Source organism: Protopterus annectens, chromosome 1.part2, assembly GCF_019279795.1.
Source record: "Protopterus annectens isolate FY-2018-M chromosome 1.part2, PAN1.0, whole genome shotgun sequence".
Classification (NCBI taxonomy): domain Eukaryota; kingdom Metazoa; phylum Chordata; order Ceratodontiformes; family Protopteridae; genus Protopterus; species Protopterus annectens.
Genome location: NC_056727.1, coordinates 551,037,854 through 551,057,047, shown reverse-complemented (window position 1 = coordinate 551,057,047; position 19,194 = coordinate 551,037,854). Strand labels below are relative to the sequence as shown.

Below are 19,194 nucleotides of genomic sequence, written 5' to 3'. Positions count from 1 at the left end.
AGCTAATTGTGCTAAGTAAATGGCACTGGGGTGAAGGGGCTTTGCTCTTATTTAAAAAAAAAAAACAAAAAGTGTGACAGCGTGGTATTCTCACTGTTACCTGTACTGCCATGCCACACACACAGCAATGTGAATTCTCCATTCCATGGCAAATACCTATTCCTTTTTTCCCTGTAGTTCAACTAAACTGTAAAGGAAGACAGCTTGACCTGGAGAGACATCCACTGTGATGGAGTGGAGATAGCCAGGTTGAGGACTTGAGTAACTAGTACCATTTGTAAATGGAAAGCTTATTCATGTGTGACAAGTTGCTTGTTTATTTACTCACTCTAACTGGTGGTAATTGGCTGGTCCAAGAGCCCTTTTCAGCTACTTTTTGCCCTGAAAGAATGTACATGCAAGTCAGAAGAAGGTGTTGGTGGCATTTTTGTTTGGCTTTTGTTCCATTTTTCCATTTACCAAGTTCATAGGTTGGTACTAGGCTATCTGCTCTAGGGCCTATACAAGCCTAGCCATAACAATTCCCTGGATATTTCTTCCCAGAATATTTACTTCTCTGGACCTCTGTCTAGCAGGGTGACTGACATGATCCCCGGGGTGAATTTCCTCTCTCTCATCCAATCATCAAGGTTCGTTTTGAAGAGAGCCAGGGAGGTGCTCTGCTTGACATGTATGGGCAGTCTATTCCAGAGTTTGGAGAGTCTCTGGGTCTGGAACCTATCCCTCCAGCATGTTATGTTTGTTGTGATGACAGGCTTTAGATCTCTGGAGCGTGCGGCTCTGAGGGATTGGAATTTCTTTAAGTGGAGCATTTCCAGCAGCTCAGGGTTTGACATGGCCTTGTATGTTAAGCAGAGATCGCCTCTTAGTAGATGATATGCCACAGAGTATAGCTGAAGTTTTTTTAGACGGTCAGCATATGGCATCTGCTTTACGCCTGTGATTCTTTTAGTGAGGTATTTCTGCAGCCTTTCCCTAAGTCTCTCATCACACTTTCATTATTTAATGTACTGCCACCTATATGGTAATTCATGGGTACATGTTTTTTCCCAAAGGGGATAAAAATACATTTCTTGGCATTAAGCTTGAGCCCATGGATCTGGCACCAAGCATCTGTTTCTTTAAGTCCCATTTGTAGAATATCTATATCATTTGGGGATTCAGTAATGGCTCCCAGTTTGCAGTCATCTGCGAACTTTGTTAGCCAGAGTCCGTTAGTGTTGGCCTGTACTTCAGAGAAGTAGATGCCAAACAAGAGCGGTCCCAGGACTGAACCCTGAGGTACTCCACTTGTCTGGAGCTGGGTTTGGAGTCTGCGATTTTTACAGTCTGGGTTCTGTCAGTAAGCCAGTTGGCAACCCATCGAATGACATAGGGATTTCTGCCCAGCTTAGTAAGTTTATCTATGATTCCAGAGTGGGGGATGATGTCGAAGGCCTTGGCGAGATCCAGATAGGCTGGGTGGACTGCCTTAACCTTGTCCACAGCTCTGGAGACTGATTCGAAGAAGTCAGGTTCAGGAGACAAAATCGACCCTTCATAAACCCAAACTGGGTGGGGTCCAGTGTTTGAAGGTTGCCAATGTCTTTGTTTATAAGTTGCATGATAATGTGTTCCATGCCCTTGCAAATCAGGCTCGTCAGACTGATGGGACGGTAGTTCCTGGATCCAAGGTTGATCCCCCCCTTGTAGAGTGGGATAAGTGTAGCTGTGCACCACTCCGTGGGCACAAAGCCTGAGGTGTGGCTATGTTTAAACATGACACTTAGGTGAGATGCCAGTTCAGTTTGTAGTTCATGTAGTACACAGCCCGGGATGTCATCTGGTCCCATGGATGCTGTATTCTTAGCTTTGGAGAGTGTGGTTTCTACCTGTGTGGCCGTGATTACCGGAATTTGGCAGTCTTTTGGTATTGAGATGGGCCCTTTAGGGGGTGAGAGGGGGGTGAAGTTGGCACTAAATTCATCTGCCAGGATATTGGAAATATCCTTGGGATCAGTATATTTAATACCGTTCTGTTGTAGATCAGAGCAGATCTGAGCATTGCCATTTAGATTCTTGACATAATTATAGAATGCCTTGCGGTTGTCTTTGGATCTTTGGCAATTTTGTTTTCGTAACTAGGTTTTGAGGATTTTATGAGGGATCTCAGCTTCTTACTGAGGCTGGTGAGGGAGTTTTTTGCATCCTGGGATTTTCCTCATTTCTGCAACAGTTTCTTCTTTCTGTTGTATAGTTTGTGTATGGCAGAGCACCACCAGATTGGCTTCCTTTTTTTTGGAGGAGAGCATCTTGGTTCTATTTGGGATGGTACAATTCATGCAAAAGTGGATGTGCTCATACAGTGCCTTAGTGTAGGATTCAGCAGTCGAACTTTCAGATCCCATCTGCATGGGTGCCATGAAGTTTTTCACTTCTGACTTGAGTAGCATTAAGTTGGCTTTGGAGAAATTTTTATGGAGATTTCCTTATTGGGGGGGGGGGTGGAATTTGGATGTCAAGGGTGATTTGCTTATGGTGAGACCTGACCAATGAGGGGGTGACCACTGGTGTGGAGCATCTATATCGCATGTTGGTAATGACCAGGTCTAGGATATTGGAGCCCCTGGTGGGACAATGGATTAGTTGATCCAGGGCATTGGAATTTATGAATTCCAAGAGTCATTGGGAAAAGATGTTGGTACCCGAGTAGTTTTCCCAGTTAATGGCAGGATAGTTGAAATCCCAGTATTAGGATGCTTGGTTGTATCTTAATATTTTCCAGTATGTTTAGAAAGGTGTAGTGAGAATCTTGGGACATGGTGGGGGATCTGTAGCAAGCTACAATTTGGATTGCAGTCTTACCTAGTGTTAGTTGCACCTGGAGAATTTCAGATGCATTGTGTTGGGCAACTAGCCTGGAGGTGTGAATATCCTTGGTGAATATAGACACTCCTCCACCTTTAGTGTTTCGCTCTTGGTTTGATGGCCGAAAAGTATGGTAAGAGTTGTACCCTGGTATTGCAGGGGTGCTCTCTGGAGCCTTGAACCAGGTCTCCGTTATTTCACAGATATCGATGTTATCCATTTTTAGGAGTGCCTAGAGAGAGTGCATTTTGAGGTTTAGACTTCTAGCATTGAGTAGCATTACCTTCAGATTTTGCATGCTTGTATCTGTTATGGTAGTGGTTTTGTCCGTTGAACCTTGCCTAAAAAAGGCACTATACAGGTGGCAAGAGCTTCAGCCAGTAACCTGAATCCCAGGGGTCACAGGTGCAGACCATTTCTGGCTAAGCATCGTGGTTTGTCGATCATGTCTTCCCAGGCAGACAGATACTGGATCCCCTTTGACTGACACCAGAAGCTTAGCCAATTGTTGAAGTCAATCATTTTGTCCTTGTACTGTGGTATCATTCTGGTTGAAGGCAGGATGCTGCTCAGGGCTGGGGTCAAACCTGCCTGGGCCACATGATCCGAGAGCTCTTCCATGTCTCTCTTCATGTAGTTTGTGTGGAGATTCCTGTTTTGGGCTTCCATTTTTCAGATATTTTTATGTTTCTCGATTGACGTTTTACAGAATAATTCCAGAAGCAACCCATGGTAGTGGTGCTGCGGTAGCATTGTCGCCTCACAGCAAGACGTCGTCCCGTTTGATTCTCAGCTAGAGCATCTTCTGTGTGGAGGCATGCGTGAATGGGCTTTCCTTCGTTGAAGGTTGTGCGTCAGGGCTGGTAACACGGCACGTAAAAATCCACTACCAAACCTTAGCGGACCGGAGTTCCACTGTGGCGACCCCTAACTGGGATAAGCCGAAAGACACAACAACAACTTTTAATTCCAGAAGCAAAGTAAGCTTAATTTCTTGTGACCTGGACAGTCTGGTGGTTTACTTCTCAACAGTTTTCACTGACTGTGTTGCTCTGTGTACCGTATCAGTGTTGTCATGCAAAATACAGCCCAACCTCACTTGTTTACTTACATTTAGATCTTGTCATCATGCCCCCCCCCCCCATATGTCCTCATGCATCCCTTTCACCTTGCGAACTTGAAGTTCAGCTTTTTCTGTGTACATTCCAAAGCCCATGTTGTCAAACTGTTGAATTTGTTCCATCTTCCTAAACCACCAAACAAATGCAGCTTTCTAGACGCTAAGTAGTGTCTGGAAGAACTCTTGAATCACTACCATTGCTTCTGATGCAGTGTCCATAGCACTTTTACTTTGAATTAGTATATTTTTTGGTATCATTTTTTTAAATGCTCTACTATTCCTATTTTGTTTTGCATTTTTATTTAAAAATGTAAATTGTAATTTCTAATTAAGGTGTAGCTCATCTGACTGCAAGTTGTCACTCTGCTTCTACTAAGCCACACTAAAAGTGACTTCCATAAAAGCTAAAACATTACTGTGCATTTCTAATAGAGGTTGTGTACAGTGAGTTAGAGACACTGGCATGCATTTCAAGGATTTAGATGGTCGCTGAAGGTTATTCTGTTTTATCTCCATTGATTTCCAACCACAGTATGCCAGTAATACTACTTCAGCTTGTTCTTGATGATACTAGATGGAAACAAAGTTCAGTATTCCTAACCTGAGGGATCTGCCTGAAGGCGACCTGATGTCAGCCAGTATGCAAAAGTCTTGTACTGCTCAGTAAAAGTGTGCTTTCGGTAGTATTTTGTGATGCTGAAGTGTCAATTCCCAGATATGGGGTTGTTGTACTTGGACATTGGAATTTGTCCTGGATTCTGGAGCCCCATTATAATCAATAGAATGTGTGTGAATTAAGGGAAGGGGGACACTCTTGTCTGTCTCAATGTTTGGTTCTTGGCAGTGCATGATCACTCAGGTTTTTGGAATATTTTGAATTGTAATGCTTTCGCATCATACTTCATTCCGTCTGCGTCCACCCTTCAATATTTAAGGTAATCTTATTTAGCATTGCTTCCAAAGTAGTATTTGTCTGATCAGCTTCCCAACTAGTGGCCTCAGCAGAGGTGTAGTAATGCATCCTCAGTAGTTTACTAGTTGTCTGTTCCCGTTTTCAGGTTTGGTCAGTATTAGTATTTCCTTGTACTTTGATTGTGGGAGTTGTTAGTCTTTGGAATAATGTCACCTGTTTGCATAAATATGTACTGGACTATTAGCTGATTTTTTTTTTTTTTTTTTGTAACCATTATTCCATTGACTGATGTAAGAGTGGTACAGGATATGTACAAGGGTAGTGTGACAGCGGTGAGATCTACAGTTGGAGTGACAGATGCATTTAACGTGGAGGTGGGATTACATCAAGGATCAGCTCTGAGCCCTTTCTTATTTGCATTGGTGATGGACAGGTTGACAGGCGAGATCAGATGGGAGTCCCCGTGGACTATGATGTTTGCAGATGACATTATGATATGTAGTGAGAGTAGGAAACAGGTTGAGGAGACCCTGGAGAGGTGGAGATATGCTCTAGAGAGGAGAGGAATGAAGGTCAGCCAGACTAATACAGAATATATGTGTGTGAATGAGAGGGAGGTTATAGGACTGGTGAGGATGCAGGGAGTAGAGGTGGTGAAGGTGGATGAGTTTAAGTACTTGGAATCAACAGTTCAGAGTAATGGCGAGTGTGGAAGAGAGGTGAAGAAGAGAGTACAGCCGGGGTGGAGTGGGTGGAGAAGAGTGTCAGGAGTGATTTGTGACCGACGAGTACCAGTAAGATTGAAAGGGAAGGTCTACAAAAGGGTAGTGAGACTAGTTGTGTTATATGGGTTGGAGACAGTGGCATTGACAAAGAGGCAGGAGTTGGAGCTGGATGTGGCAGTGTTAAAGATGTTAAGATTTGCACTGGGTGTGACGAGGGTAGACAGGATTAGGAATAAGTATATTCATAGGTTCATAGGTTCATGCTAGGCTATCTGCCCTAGGGCATTTATAAGCCTAGCCAGAGTGTGTTTGGCTTTCGCCACCCATTTTAAATTAATTTTGCTGTGCCCTTTTTCGAGGTTAGTATACTGTGCCTCTGTCTAACAGTGACACAGAACTGAAACCTACGATCTCCCATCCACTCGTCAAGATTCCTCTTGAAGAGAGTCAATGAGGGACTCTGTCTAACCTGGACTGGGATTTTATTCCAGAGTGAAGGGAGCCTCTGGGTTATGAATCTGTCCCTCTAGCATGTCCTGTTTATTTCAGTGCTGAGGTTCAAGTCTCTCGAGCGCGTAGCTCGATGGGATTTGGATTTTTTGAGGTGCAGCATGTCCATTAATTCCGGGTTGGACATGGCTTTATACATCAGGCACAGATCGCCTCTATGCCACCGAGTAGAGCTGGAGTTTCTTTAACCGGGCAGCATATGGCATCTGTTTGAGCCCTTTGATTCTCTTGGTGAGGTACTTTTGGGGTCTTTCCAGTTGCTGCAGATGTCTGGTAAAGTACATCCCAAAAGGGGCATTGTACTCAATTATGGGCCTGATGAGGGATGAGTAAAGAGGCATGATGACCTCCCCTGATCTAGATGTGAATCCCTTCATGATTAGGTGGGTTATATAAAATGTTTTTCTAACCACTTTGGCCACGTGGTTGTCAAATGAGAGATTGCTATCAACTTGGGTCCCCAGGTCCCTAATTACTTCTTCTGTACTTAATGGATTACCACCTATGTGGTAATTTGTGGGCACTTTGTTTTTGCCAAAGGGGATGAATATACACTTTTTGGCGTTTTAGCTTGAGGCCATGGCTCTGGCACCAGTTGTCTGTTTCTTTGAGGTCCTTTTGGAGGATGCTTGTGTTGGCTGGAGAGTCGATTATGGCGCCCAGTTTGCAGTCATCTGCGAACTTGGTCAGCCACAGTCCTTCCGTGTTGGCCTGTACCTCCGAGAAATATATACCGAACAAGAGAGGTCCCAGGACTGAGCCTTGTGGGACGCCACTTGTAACTGGTTTGGAGTCTGACATGGCTCCAGCAATTCTAACCATGTGGGTTCTGTCCTTGAGCCAGTTTGCAACCCATCTAGTGACATAGGGGTTTATATTTAAGCTGGTGAGCTTATCTATAATGCCCAAGTGGGGTATTGTATCGAAGGCTTTTGCGAGGTCCAGGTAGGCTGTGTGGACCACCTTCCCCTCGTCAATGGCCTTCATGACTGTTTCAAAGAAATCAACCAGGTTTAAGAGGCAGGATATGCCCTTAACAAAGCCGAACTGGATAAGATCCAGTGTCTGTAGGTCCCCAATATCTTTATTTATGAGGTCTATGATGATCCTTTCCATAGCTTTACAGACCAAGCTAGTCAGGCTTATGGGGGCGATAGTTTCCAGGATCCGTTGAGACACCACCTTTGTGGAGAGGGACCACTGTTGCTGTACGCCACTCTTTGGGTACATATCCTGTAGTAAGGCTGAGATTGAACAGTAGTTTTATGTTTGGGTTTAGCTCTTCTTGGAGTTCATGTAGGACGCAGCCCAGGACACAGTCTGGTCCCATTGATGCTATTTTTTTTGCTTTGGAGAGGGCAGCTCTTACCTGAGCATCTGAGATGTCAGGGGGGCAGCACTCTGCTGGGATAGATATTTGCCCTTTTGGTGGGAGTTTGCTGAACCTGTCAGCTAGGATGTTGGCAATGTCTGTGGGTTTGGTGTACTTTTTGTCATTTTCGACTAATTCTGAGCATATCTGGGAATTCCCACCCAGGTTCCTAGCATAACTAAAGAAAGCCTTGTGATTATCCTTAGTGTCCTGTGCAATTTTTCTCTCGAAGCTGGCCTTAGACGATTTTATGAGTGCCCGTAGTTTTTTGCTAATACTGATCAGAGATGCCTTCCCTTTTTGGGATTTTGCTCTATCATGTAGTAGCTTCCTCCTTCTATTGTATAGTTTGTTTATGGCTGGGGTCCACCAGACAGGACGTCTGCCTTTGGAGGATTGGGTCTTGGTTTTATTTGGGATTGCATGATCCATGCATTCCTGAAGGTGTTCATAGAATGCATTTGGAAAGGATTCTGCGGTCTGGGCCGTATTTTCCACAGGCCCAGGGGCTCTGAAGGATTCCACCTCGGTTTTGAGGAGTGTGAAATTTGCTTTAGAGAAGTTTTTCACTGTGGTTTTCAGGGCAGGGGGTGGAGTCGGGATGTGAATATCCAGTGAGATTAGTTTATGGTCTGATCTTACCAGTGAGGGATACACTTCTGGTCTGGAGCATAGAATCCCTATGTTGGTGGTGATCAGGTCCAGTATGTTTTCCCCTCTTGTGGGAGTGGTAACAAGTTGTTCCATAGCATTTGAGTTTATAAATTCTAGGAACCTTTGGGCTAGGGTGTTAGAGCTAGAGTAATGCTCCCAGTCTATGTTTGGGTAGTTGAAGTCGCCCAATATAATGGTGTTTGGAGAGACCTTCATATTTTCCAGTGTTCTCAGGAAAGCCGAGTGGGTTTCCTGGGTTTGGGAGGGTGGTCTGTAGCAGGCTATTAACTGGAAGGCAGTTTTACCCACTGTTAGTTGCACATGGATAGTCTCTGATGCTTCGTGCTGTGCCACCAACCTGGAGGTGTGGGTATCTTTGTGAATATTGATACTCCCCTCCTTTTGTGGTTCGGTCCAAGTTTTGGGGCCGAAAAGCATGGTATGAGGTATAACCTGGTAGTGCTGGGGTGCTCTCGGGAGCGTTGAACCAGTTTTCTGTTACTGCACAGATATCGATGTTCTCCATGCTAAGGAGAGTTTTGAGTGCGTGAATCTTGAGGTTTAGACTTCTGGCGTTGAGTAGCATTACTCTTAGTTTCTTATCCCTTGTGATACCTATGGAGGTGGGTTTGTCTTTTGAGCCTTGCCTAAAAAAGGCACTATGGGAGTAGCAAGAGCCTTTGCCAATATCCGAAAGCCCAGGGGTGACAGGTGCAAGCCGTCCCTAGCGAAGCATCGTGGCTTGTCGAGCATGTCATCCCGGGCTGACTGGCATTGGATCCCCTTTGAATGACAGGTTGACAGGCGAGATCAGATAGGAGTCCCCGTGGACTATGATGTTTGCAGATGACATTGTGATATGTAGTGAGAGTAGGAAACAGGTTGAGGAGACCCTGGAGAGGTGGAGATATGCTCTAGAGAGGAGAGGAGTGAAGCTCAGCCACACTAGTACGGAATACACACTAATACGGAATATATGTGTGTGAATGAAAGGGAGGATAGAGGAATGGTGAGGATGCTATTAGAGGGATGATATTAGAGGGTCAGCCCAGGTTGGACAGTTTAGAGACAAAGCCAGAGAGGCGAGATTGTGTTGGTTTGGACATGTGCTGAGGAGGGATACTAGTTATTTTGGGAAAAGGATGCTAAGGATTAAGCTGCCAGGTAAGAGGAAAAGAGGAAGGCCTAAGATGAGGTTTATGGATGTGGTTAGAGAGGACATGCAGGTGGCTGGTGTGACAGAGCAAGATGCAGAGGACAGGAAGAAATGGAACAGGTGATCCGCTGTGGCGACCCCTAACCGGGAATAGCCGAAAGAAGATGATCCCATTGACTGATTCATAGTTGTGGACTATTTTACCTGGGTTAAGTGCTCACAAGAGCAGCCTAAGCACTTTCAGAAAGGTGCACTGTAGTAATGATGATCATCGTGTTACACTGCTGCAGTCATCACACTTGGGTTATTCTGCCATCAGGTGGTCCCGCAGTCGGCCAGAGAGTTCCAAAGTCTTGGTCTGGCGTCAGTTGCTGTCGCTTCTTCCTTGACGTCAGTGCGCCAGGGGTATATAAGAGGCATCCAATGCCATTTTCTTCAGTCTTTCTTGCCACGCGGTGCCCGAAGCAGAAGCAGTTCGCAAGTGCCGGTCGGCCGACTCCTGAGATTTTCAAATCGAATTTCAGACCAAAGTCTTCAGTAAAGCTAAGTACCCCATTGGAGAACCTTTTATTGCCTCAGTCCGATGTCAGAAAAAGTTAACAACTGCATTTCTTGTGGGAAGCAAATACCTCATAAGGACTTTCATTCTTATTGTATTCCTTGCCTAGGCCCAGACCACGATGTCACAGGTTGTCTGTTTTGTGCTAGGTTTAACAAACGAACTATAAAATGTCGGTTTGATTTCGCCAGACATTATTTTGGTAGGAAATTTAATTATACCATGCCGTCGGAGCAACAGATGACTGGAATGCATAAAAAACGCAAAGATAAGGACAGGCAGCCGAGACCCAAACCAGACTCCGAGGCCTCTGCTAGGCCAGTCGCTGGTTCTCCGGTTTTCAGTGAGACGCCTACGCAGCCCCTGATGACCGCTGATTCAGAACCCCAAGTGGCATCTGATTCCCAAGAGGAGATTACTAGGCCTCCACAACCTTTATCTTTAGGCCCTTCCGACTCCATGGCTGAAGGAGATTCCGGTGCAGTTGAAACGCCTTCAGTTGCAGAAAGTGTCTTCAGACCGACTACACTCACTATTAAATCCTATGCAAAGCTGAAAACTCCTTTAAAAGCAAAGAAGACTGTACAGCAGTCTCCAGTACAAGGCCCCATGCCTAAGAAACAGATGCTTAAGATGGCTGAAGACTTAATTACCCTAATCAGGGGTTCCCATCCTCCTTCTGATAAAAGGCCTAAACAGGAGGAGGACTACGCTTCCCCTGACCAGGTTTCAATTTCCTCAGATTCTTCTGAGGAACAGGAATATTCTTTTCCCCCTTATGAAGACTCTGATGCTGAAGAGTCTATTCCTTCAGCATCTCCCCTAGAAGACTACTCTTTTGGGGAAACTTTACATACCATGAGGGAACATTTCCACTGGGAAGGTCAGGATTACTCTGATTCTAAGAAAAGGCTCCGCGAATTCCTTTTACTACCCCAGCACAGACCACTTGCTATTCCACCAGTGTTAGGCATTGTGGATGATGTTTATTCATAATCTAGCCTTAACCCAGATTCAGTACCTCCTGCACCAGCCAAACCAGACAGATACTACAGAGTCCCTGACTCTCACAAATTCCTATATAAAAGCCCTGTTGCTGACCCAGAAACAATTTCCCAGGGTCCCAAAGGGATTAAGGCCTCTATTGCTAAAAATCCTGTACCCTCTGAAAGGGATTCTAGAGCACTAGACAGATGGAGAAAGAAAATATATATCTCAGCTACTCTAGCTATGAGGGCCTTAAATTGCCAGTTTCACATGCTGAAATATCAACATTATTTGATGTCTCAATTAAAACAAAAAATGATCACACACACAGGGCAGCTTGATTACAAGGAAATGCAAGATTTGTTGCATGCAGCTGAACAAGTGGGAAAACGTACTTTGCAATGTGGATTTGATTCATTGGAAGCTTCTTGTAGAGCAGCAGTGACAGGGTCTGTCATACGTAGGCATGCTTGGTTAAAAGAACAAACTTTACAGCAGGATGTTTTATTTGGTGTAAAAGCAGAAGAGGTTTTAAAGAAAATGGAGGATAAGGCAAAATCTATGCAGACTGTCAAGGATTTTTTTACAGGTTCAATCCCCTCGTTTCAGCAGAAATTGGCCAACCAAAAACTGGTCCTTTCCAGCTTCTGACAGACCACAGAGGGGCAAATACAGATGCCAAGGGGTCAGAGGTCAGTCACAAGGCTCTTACAACGCTCGACAATGGGGTACCACAACCCAGAACGGAGGAGAAGAGACCGGTCTCAAACTACCAGAAGACAAACACAATGACTTGCCCCTCAGACTGCCAAGCAAATCCCTCTTGGCAGCTCCCTTGGGAGGAAAGATAACTCTTTTTGCATCATCACAAAAGACAAATGGGTCCTAAATATTGTATCTCAGGGATACAGATTCCACTTTCACACTTTACCAAGGATAAAAGGAATGCCAAACCTGCCACCAAATCAATGGGCAGAGGCTCAAAAACAAATTACAGCTCTAATGGGCATGAGAGCCATTCAGCAGGTTCCTACACAGGAGCAAGGACAATGATTTTACTCATGACTCTTTCTAGTTCCCCGAAAGGACAAAGCTTGGAGACCCATTCTGGACCTCTCAATTCTAAACGCATATCTCGAGGTACCCAAATTCAAGATGCTAACACTACAGCAACTTCTTCCCATGCTGGGCAAGAAGGCTTGGCTAGTAATTTTGGACCTCAAGGAAGCATACCTGCATGTCCCCATCAGACAAAATTGCAGAAGATACCTCTGATTTATAGCAGGTTCAACCCATTACTAATTCTCTGCACTGCCCTTTGGCTTGTCTACTGTGCCCAGGGTCTTCACAAATGCCTGGCACCAGTAATTGCAAACTGCAGACAAAGAGGAATTCCAGATGGCTTATGTAACGCCAGACAAGCAAGGACAACTGACTCAATACTTCAAAATGATGGCAACAAAGACCCAACTCCCTGCAAGAAAAATTCTGCAGGCCTTGGGATTCATGGCATCTTGCATACTACTAATACCATATGCAAAACTGCATATGAGAAAATTACAATGGTACCTGAAAAGCATATGGACTCAACACAGCCACAGCCACAGCTTGGAAACAATAATACCACTCATTCCCTGCCTTCAACAGGAGTTTCTATGGTGGCTCAGGCATGTCACCTCAACAAGGGTCAGCCTTTTACCTTACCCACAGCCAGGCAAACTATAACAACGGATGCATCGGATTATGCCTGGGGAGCACACATGGCAGGACAGTGTATTCAGAGCAAATGGTCTGCAGATCAAAAGCATCTACATATCAATCAAAGAGATGCTAGCTGTACAAAATGCCCTAACAGCTTTCAAGGACCTCCTACATCCAGGACAACTACTAATAAAGATGGACAGCACCACAGTGATGTGGTACATAAATAAGTAAGGGGGCACACATTCCTACCCCCTATGCAGGCAAGCAATAACCTTGTGGAACACAGCACTGACCTACCACGTTCACCTACAAGCACAATTCCTGCCAGGAAAGAAAAACACATTGGCAGAAGATCTAAGCAGAAACATCATAGATCCTCACGAGTGGAAACTAGATCCACAAGTATTCGCAATGATAAGTTAAAAATGGGGGAGCCCAGACATATATCTGTTTGCCTCCCCCCAAAACTACCAACTACGGAAATTTTGCACAAGGACATACCACACACTAGCTTGGAAAGTGGACGCTCTCTCATTCAGTTGGAAAACATTAACAGTGTATGCCTTTCCTCCACTGCCTCTTCTGGCAAAGGTGCTGCTGAAAGCCAGATTAGAGAGGCCACAAATGATACTCATTGCTCCACACTGGCCACGCCAACACTGGTATCCAATACTAAGGAACATGGCTCAAGGCCCACCATGGATTTTACCTCAAATTCCTCACCTGCTCACTCAGCAAAACAATCAGATTCTACACAGCCAGCTCAAGACTTGAAATCTGGCTGCATGGCAAATTACCTAAACAACCAGTCAACACTTCTCTCTAAAGCTGTTATGGATGTCATTCTGGAGGCCAGGAGGCCCAGCACCAGGAAAACCTATTCAGACAAATGGAAAAGGTTCTGCGCCTGGAACCAGGCTAAAGGCCAGAATCCCCTTGTCCCAAATATTCCTCAGATTCTACAATATTTAACTGAGATGTTGCACAAAGGACTTACTTTTTCATCTATTAAGATCCACGCCTCAGCTATTTCAGCTCAATACAACACGGATCCTCCTATATTTTCGCATCCATTACTAAAACAGTACCTCAGAGGGGGTAAGAACATAAGACCGCCCCGTAGAGCACCAACACCAACTTGGGATCTCAACTTTGTTTTGGAAAAACTTACACTACCGCCCTTTGAACCAGCTTTTACAGCTGATCTACAGTTTCTATCATGGGAAAACTGCCCTGCTGCTAGCAATAACTTCAGCACGAAGAGTCTCAGAGCTACAGGCCCTAATGGCCATGGAGCCTTTCATAATTTTTCATCAAGACAGAGTCGCTTTACAAACTAACCCTTCCTTTATGCCAAAGGTGGTATCCAGTGTGACCCTAAACCAAGCCATTCATTTGCCCACCTTCTATCCAAACCCCCAGAACAAAGGGGAAAGGCTCCTACACTCTTTGGACATTGACAGGCAATTACGTTATTACTTGGATAAGACTGAGGCTTTCAGAAAATCTGACCAGCTCTTTGTATCCTATGCTGCAGGATCACAAGAAAAGGCCAACAGACTATTTCAAAATGGATAGGACATTGTATCCGTTTCTGCTACACACACCATGGGAAATCTGTACCTGGTAACATCAGGCCCCATTCCACCAGGGCTACAGCAACATAGGTTCATAGGTTCATACTAGGCTATCTGCCCAAGGGCATTTATAAGCCTAGCCCATAGTTATGTGGCTTTCGCCACCCCTTTAGTTTGAATAAAAACTATGCCTATCATTTTTCTGTGCCTCTGTCAAGCAGCGACACTGAAGTAATCCCTGGGGTATATCTGCGATCTCCCATCCATTGGTCAAGATTCCTCTTGAACAAGGCCAGCGAGGTGCTCTGCCTCACATGTACCGGGATTTTGTTCCACAGCATAGGGAGTCTCTGGGTGATGAATCTGTCCCTCCAGCACGTTCTATTTATAACCGTGTCAAGGTTTAAGTCTCCCCTTGTGGTTCTGAGGGATCTAGATTTTTGAGGTGAAGCATATTCATCAAATCTGGGTTTGACATGGCCTTATATGTCAGGCACAGGTCACCTCTGAGCAAGCGGTATGAGACTGAATAGAGCTGGAGTTCTTTCAGTCGGGCAGCATAAGACATATTTTTGAGACCCTTTATCCTTTTGGTGAGGAACTTTTGGGGCCTTTCAAGCTGCATCAGGTGTCTCGTCAGATACATTCCGAACGGGCATTGTACTCAATCATAGGTCTAATGAGTGATGAGTACAGGGGACGATGACCTCCCTTGATCTAGATGTGAATCCCTTCATGATCAGGTGGGTGATATAGAAGGTTTTCCTAACTACTTTAGCAACATGAGTGTGAAACGAAAGGCTACTGTCAACTTGGGTCCCCAGATCCCTGATGACTTTTTCTGTGCTCAGTGGATTGCCACCTATATGGTAGCTAGGGGTAACCTTGTTTTTCCCGAAGGGTATGACTATGCATTTTTTGGCGTTTAACTTCAGGCCATGGCTCTGGCACCAGTTATCCGTTTCTGTGAGGCCCTTCTGGAGGATATCTGTGTCAGATGTGTTTTCGACTATGGCGCCCAGTTTGCAGTCATCTGCAAACTTTGTCAGCCATAACCCTCCTGTGTTTGCTTGTACTTCAGAAAAGTAGATGCCGAACAAGAGTGGACCCAGGACTGAGCCCTGTGGGACACCACTTGTGACAGGCTTTGAGTCTGACATGGCTCCAGCAACTCTGACCCTGTGGGTTCTGTCGCTTAGCCAGTTTGCAACCCATCTTGTGATGTATGGGTTTACATTCAAGCTGATGAGTTTTTCGATGATACCTGAGTGGGGTATTTTGTCAAAGGCCTTTGCCAGGTCGAGGTAGGCTGTATGGACTGCCTTTCCCTCATCAATGGCCTTGGTGACTGTCTCGAAAAAGTCAACCAAGTTTAAGAGGCAGGATCTGCCTTTGACAAAGCCAAACTGGGTTGGATCCAAAGTCTGCAAGTTCCCTATGTCTTTATTTATGAGTTCCATTATGATCCTCTCCATGGCTTTGCAGATAAGGCTTGTCAAGCTAATGGGGCGGTAATTTCCAGGGTCTGTGGAGGCACCGCCTTATGAAGTGGGACCACAGTCGCGGCGCCACTCCTTGGGTGTATCCTGAGGTGAGGCTAAGATTAAACAGCTGTCCTAACTGTGGGTTTAATTCCTCGTTGAGTTCATGAAGCACACAGCCGGGGACACCATCCGTCCCATGGATGCTGTGTTTTTGCCTTAGTGAGGGCAGTTCTCACCTGGGCGTTGGAGATGTTTGGGGGCTACAATCCTCTGGAATAGATATCTCTCCTTTTGGGGAGGGGAGAAGTTTGCACTGAACCTGTCAGCCAGTATGTTAGCAATGTGTGTAGATTCAGTAATTTTCACATCATTTTGAACTAATTCTGAGCATATCTGGGAGTTTCCTCCTAGGTTTCTAACATAGCTAAAGAAGGCCTTATGATTGTCTTTAGAGTCCTTGGCGATTTTCTCTCAAAATTTGCCTTGGATGATTTTATGAGAGCTCTTAGTTTTTACTTATAATGATCAAAGGTGTCTTACCTTTCAAGGATTTTGCTCTATCTTGTAGTAGCTTCCTCCTTTTGTTGTAGAGCTTGTTTATGGCTGGGGTCCACCAGACTGGACGCTTGCCTTTGGTACAGAGTCTTAGTTTTGTTTGGGATTGCCTGATCCATGCAGTCCTGTAGGTGCTGGTAGAAGGCATTTGTAAGTGATTCAGCGGTTTGAGTAATGTTTACCACTGGCTCAGGGGCCTTAAAGGAGACCACACTAGTTTTTAGAAGTGTGAAATCGGCTTTTGAGAAGTTTTCACTGTGGTCTTTTTGTTTCAGGTGGGGGGATGAGGACCTCCAGCGAGATTAGTTTATGATCTGATCTCACCAGTGAGGGGTATACTTCGGTGTTGAACATTTTGATCCCATGTTCGTGATGATGAGATCAAGTATGTTTTCACCTCTTGTGGGGATGGTGACTAGTTGTTCCATGGCATTTGAGTTTATGAACTCCAGGAATCTTTGGGTTAGAGTGTTCGGGCTTGAGTAGTGTTCCCAGTCTATATTAGGGTAGTTGAAGTCACCTAGTATGATGGTGTTTGGAGATGCATTTATCCGCTCCAATGTTTTCAGGAAGCCCATGTGAGGTTCCTGAGTTTGAGAGGGTGGCCTGTAACATGCTACAAATTGCAGAGCAGTCTTACCTATGGTTAATTGCACCTGGATGGTCTCCGATGCATCGCGTTGCCACCAACCTTGAGGTGTGGGTGTCCTTTATGAATATGGACACCCCTCCTTTCTTGGTGTTGTCCGGATTTTGGGGCGGGCATGATATGAGGTGAAACCTGTTAGTGCTGGGGTGCTCTCAGGAGCCTTGAACCAGGTTTCTGTCACAGCACAGACATCGATGTTCTCCATATTGAGAAGGGCCTCGAGTGCGTGCATCTTGAGATTGAGACTTCTGGCATTGAGCAGCATTACCCTTAGTTTTTTCCTTTTGGTGTTCTAGGGTGGTAGGTTTAGAATTTGAGCCTTGCCTAAAAAGGCACTATGGGGGTGGCAAGAGCCTTTGCCAATATCCGGAAGCCCAGGGGTGACAGGTGCAAGCCGTCCCTTGCGAAGCAGCGTGGCATGTCCAGCATGTCATCCCAGGCAGACAGACATTGGATCCCCTTTGAATGACACCAGAATTTAAGCCAATTATTAAAGCTGATCATCTTATCACTGTATTGTGGCATCATTCTAGGTGAAGGTAGGATACTGCTCAAGGTCAGGGTCATACCTGCCTGGGCTACATAATCAGAGAGCTCCTCGATGTCCCTTTTCATGTAGTCCAAGGAGGTACGTCTCAGGTCGTTGACACCAGCGTGGACATTGACTGAGTCGTACTTGTACCTGCTGTTGAGAGACCTGAGTGCTTGCGTTATGTGGCGGATTCTAGCGCCCGACAGGCAGCTTACTGTGACCTTCTCCTTACTCAGTCTGGTGAGCGGGACGTCAGTGTGTCCGATTATGGAATCACCAATGACAAGTGTGTCTGGCATTTTGTTTGGCCTTAAGGGCTGTGACTGTTTGACACTCTGACTGTGTGGTCTATGTGTTGCATGTGTTGGGTCGTGAGGTGGTAGTTGTTTGGGTGTCTGCTTTGGTGGCCTCTGCTGTTTTGGTAAATTTTTGATCAGAGCCTCACAGTATGTCTTTGTGTGAGTATGTGTATGATTTGAAGTTGTGATGGTACCATGTGTGACTGGGTATGTATTGTGTGTGGTTACCTTCTCCTCCTGTTTGGTCTTGCCAGTCCTATGTTGAGAGAGCTCATCCTCCAGTTTGGCCGTATAGTTGCATCTCTCGCATGTATTTGTGTTTTGTGGGAGAAGGAGAGGATTGTCTGTGTACATGAGGCAATTGTAACATTGCCTCAATATTCCCAGGTTCACCAGTTGAGCTGGAGAGGACACTAGCAACTGATCCCTCGACATACTAGAAGTAGTAGATAAAGAACTTTCAAAGGACTCCGGGGGAAGTGGGTTTTAGGCTGGTGGGGTACTATCTATAATAAGAGTGCTTTATCAAGGTGCAAGTACTGTAGGAGTAAGTGCTAGGCTTTACAGATAGAGAATAGTCTACTTGGGAATCAAGTAGAGATGAACTTTTCAGTTATAGGATATGCTGGTTAGATCAGCAGTACAGTTTAGCGTGTTTTATAGCAGGGGCTGAAGGGAGCTAGGAATTGGCCCAAAACGACCAATGGACTACTAGTTTCTGGCTGAAACTTCACCAAATCGGACAAAAAGGCCGCTCAGTGCTTCCCACTCCCACTGGTAAGCAAAGAAACTTCCCTCCTTCCTAATAAGGCAATGGATCAGTAACAGGAACTAAAAACAAAGCCCAGGGATCAGCAACTCTGAAAGTGGACTACTCTAGTTCAGTAAAGTGGGAAAACAAGAGATTTTTTTGTTTTATTACAGAGATAAGGAAAAAAACAGACAGTAAATGCTATAAATGCTGTAAATCGGCTAGCGCACTTCAGTGTGTAGCCTACAGAAACAATCAACAGCCTTCCTCAGAGAGGTACCAACCAAGGATATTTTGAAGGCTGCAGTTTGGAGTTCAGTGCACACCTTCACCAAGCACTATCACTTACCTCTATACTCTAAAACCAGAGCTGGCTTTGCCACTGCAGTTCTACAGGGCCTACTAGCTTCTCCAAACCCTGTTTAGTTCCACCGCCCATCCTTCGCTTTGGGATTCAACCCAAGTGTGATGACTGCAACAGAGTAACATGATGAACATAGTACAATTTCGTACCTACCATAAATGTAGATGTTCAAGTGTTCACACTGCTGCAGTCCAGGTTACCCTCCCTCCATCCCCTCTGACCTAGCTGAACTTTTCTATACCTGTCTATCCTGTACAACCTTTGTGGTGTATTTGCTTGTAATTGAAGGTATTCCTTTTATATGTTTTATTAGCAATATGTATTGCCTACCTACTTGGGGGCACCTGACATCTGGGACAAGAAAAACTGAAGAAAATGGCGTCTGATGCCTCTTGTATACCCCTGGCGCACTGACGTTAGGGAAGAAGCGACAGCA

At 45.2% G+C, this 19,194-nt stretch overlaps 1 protein-coding gene across 1 annotated transcript in view; it reads left to right on the top strand.

Annotated features, from left to right (window-relative positions):
• The window catches only part of EIF4A3 (eukaryotic translation initiation factor 4A3), a 635,526-nt gene that overhangs the window by 262,562 nt on the left and 353,770 nt on the right, over window positions 1-19,194 (top strand). The window lies entirely within an intron of this gene.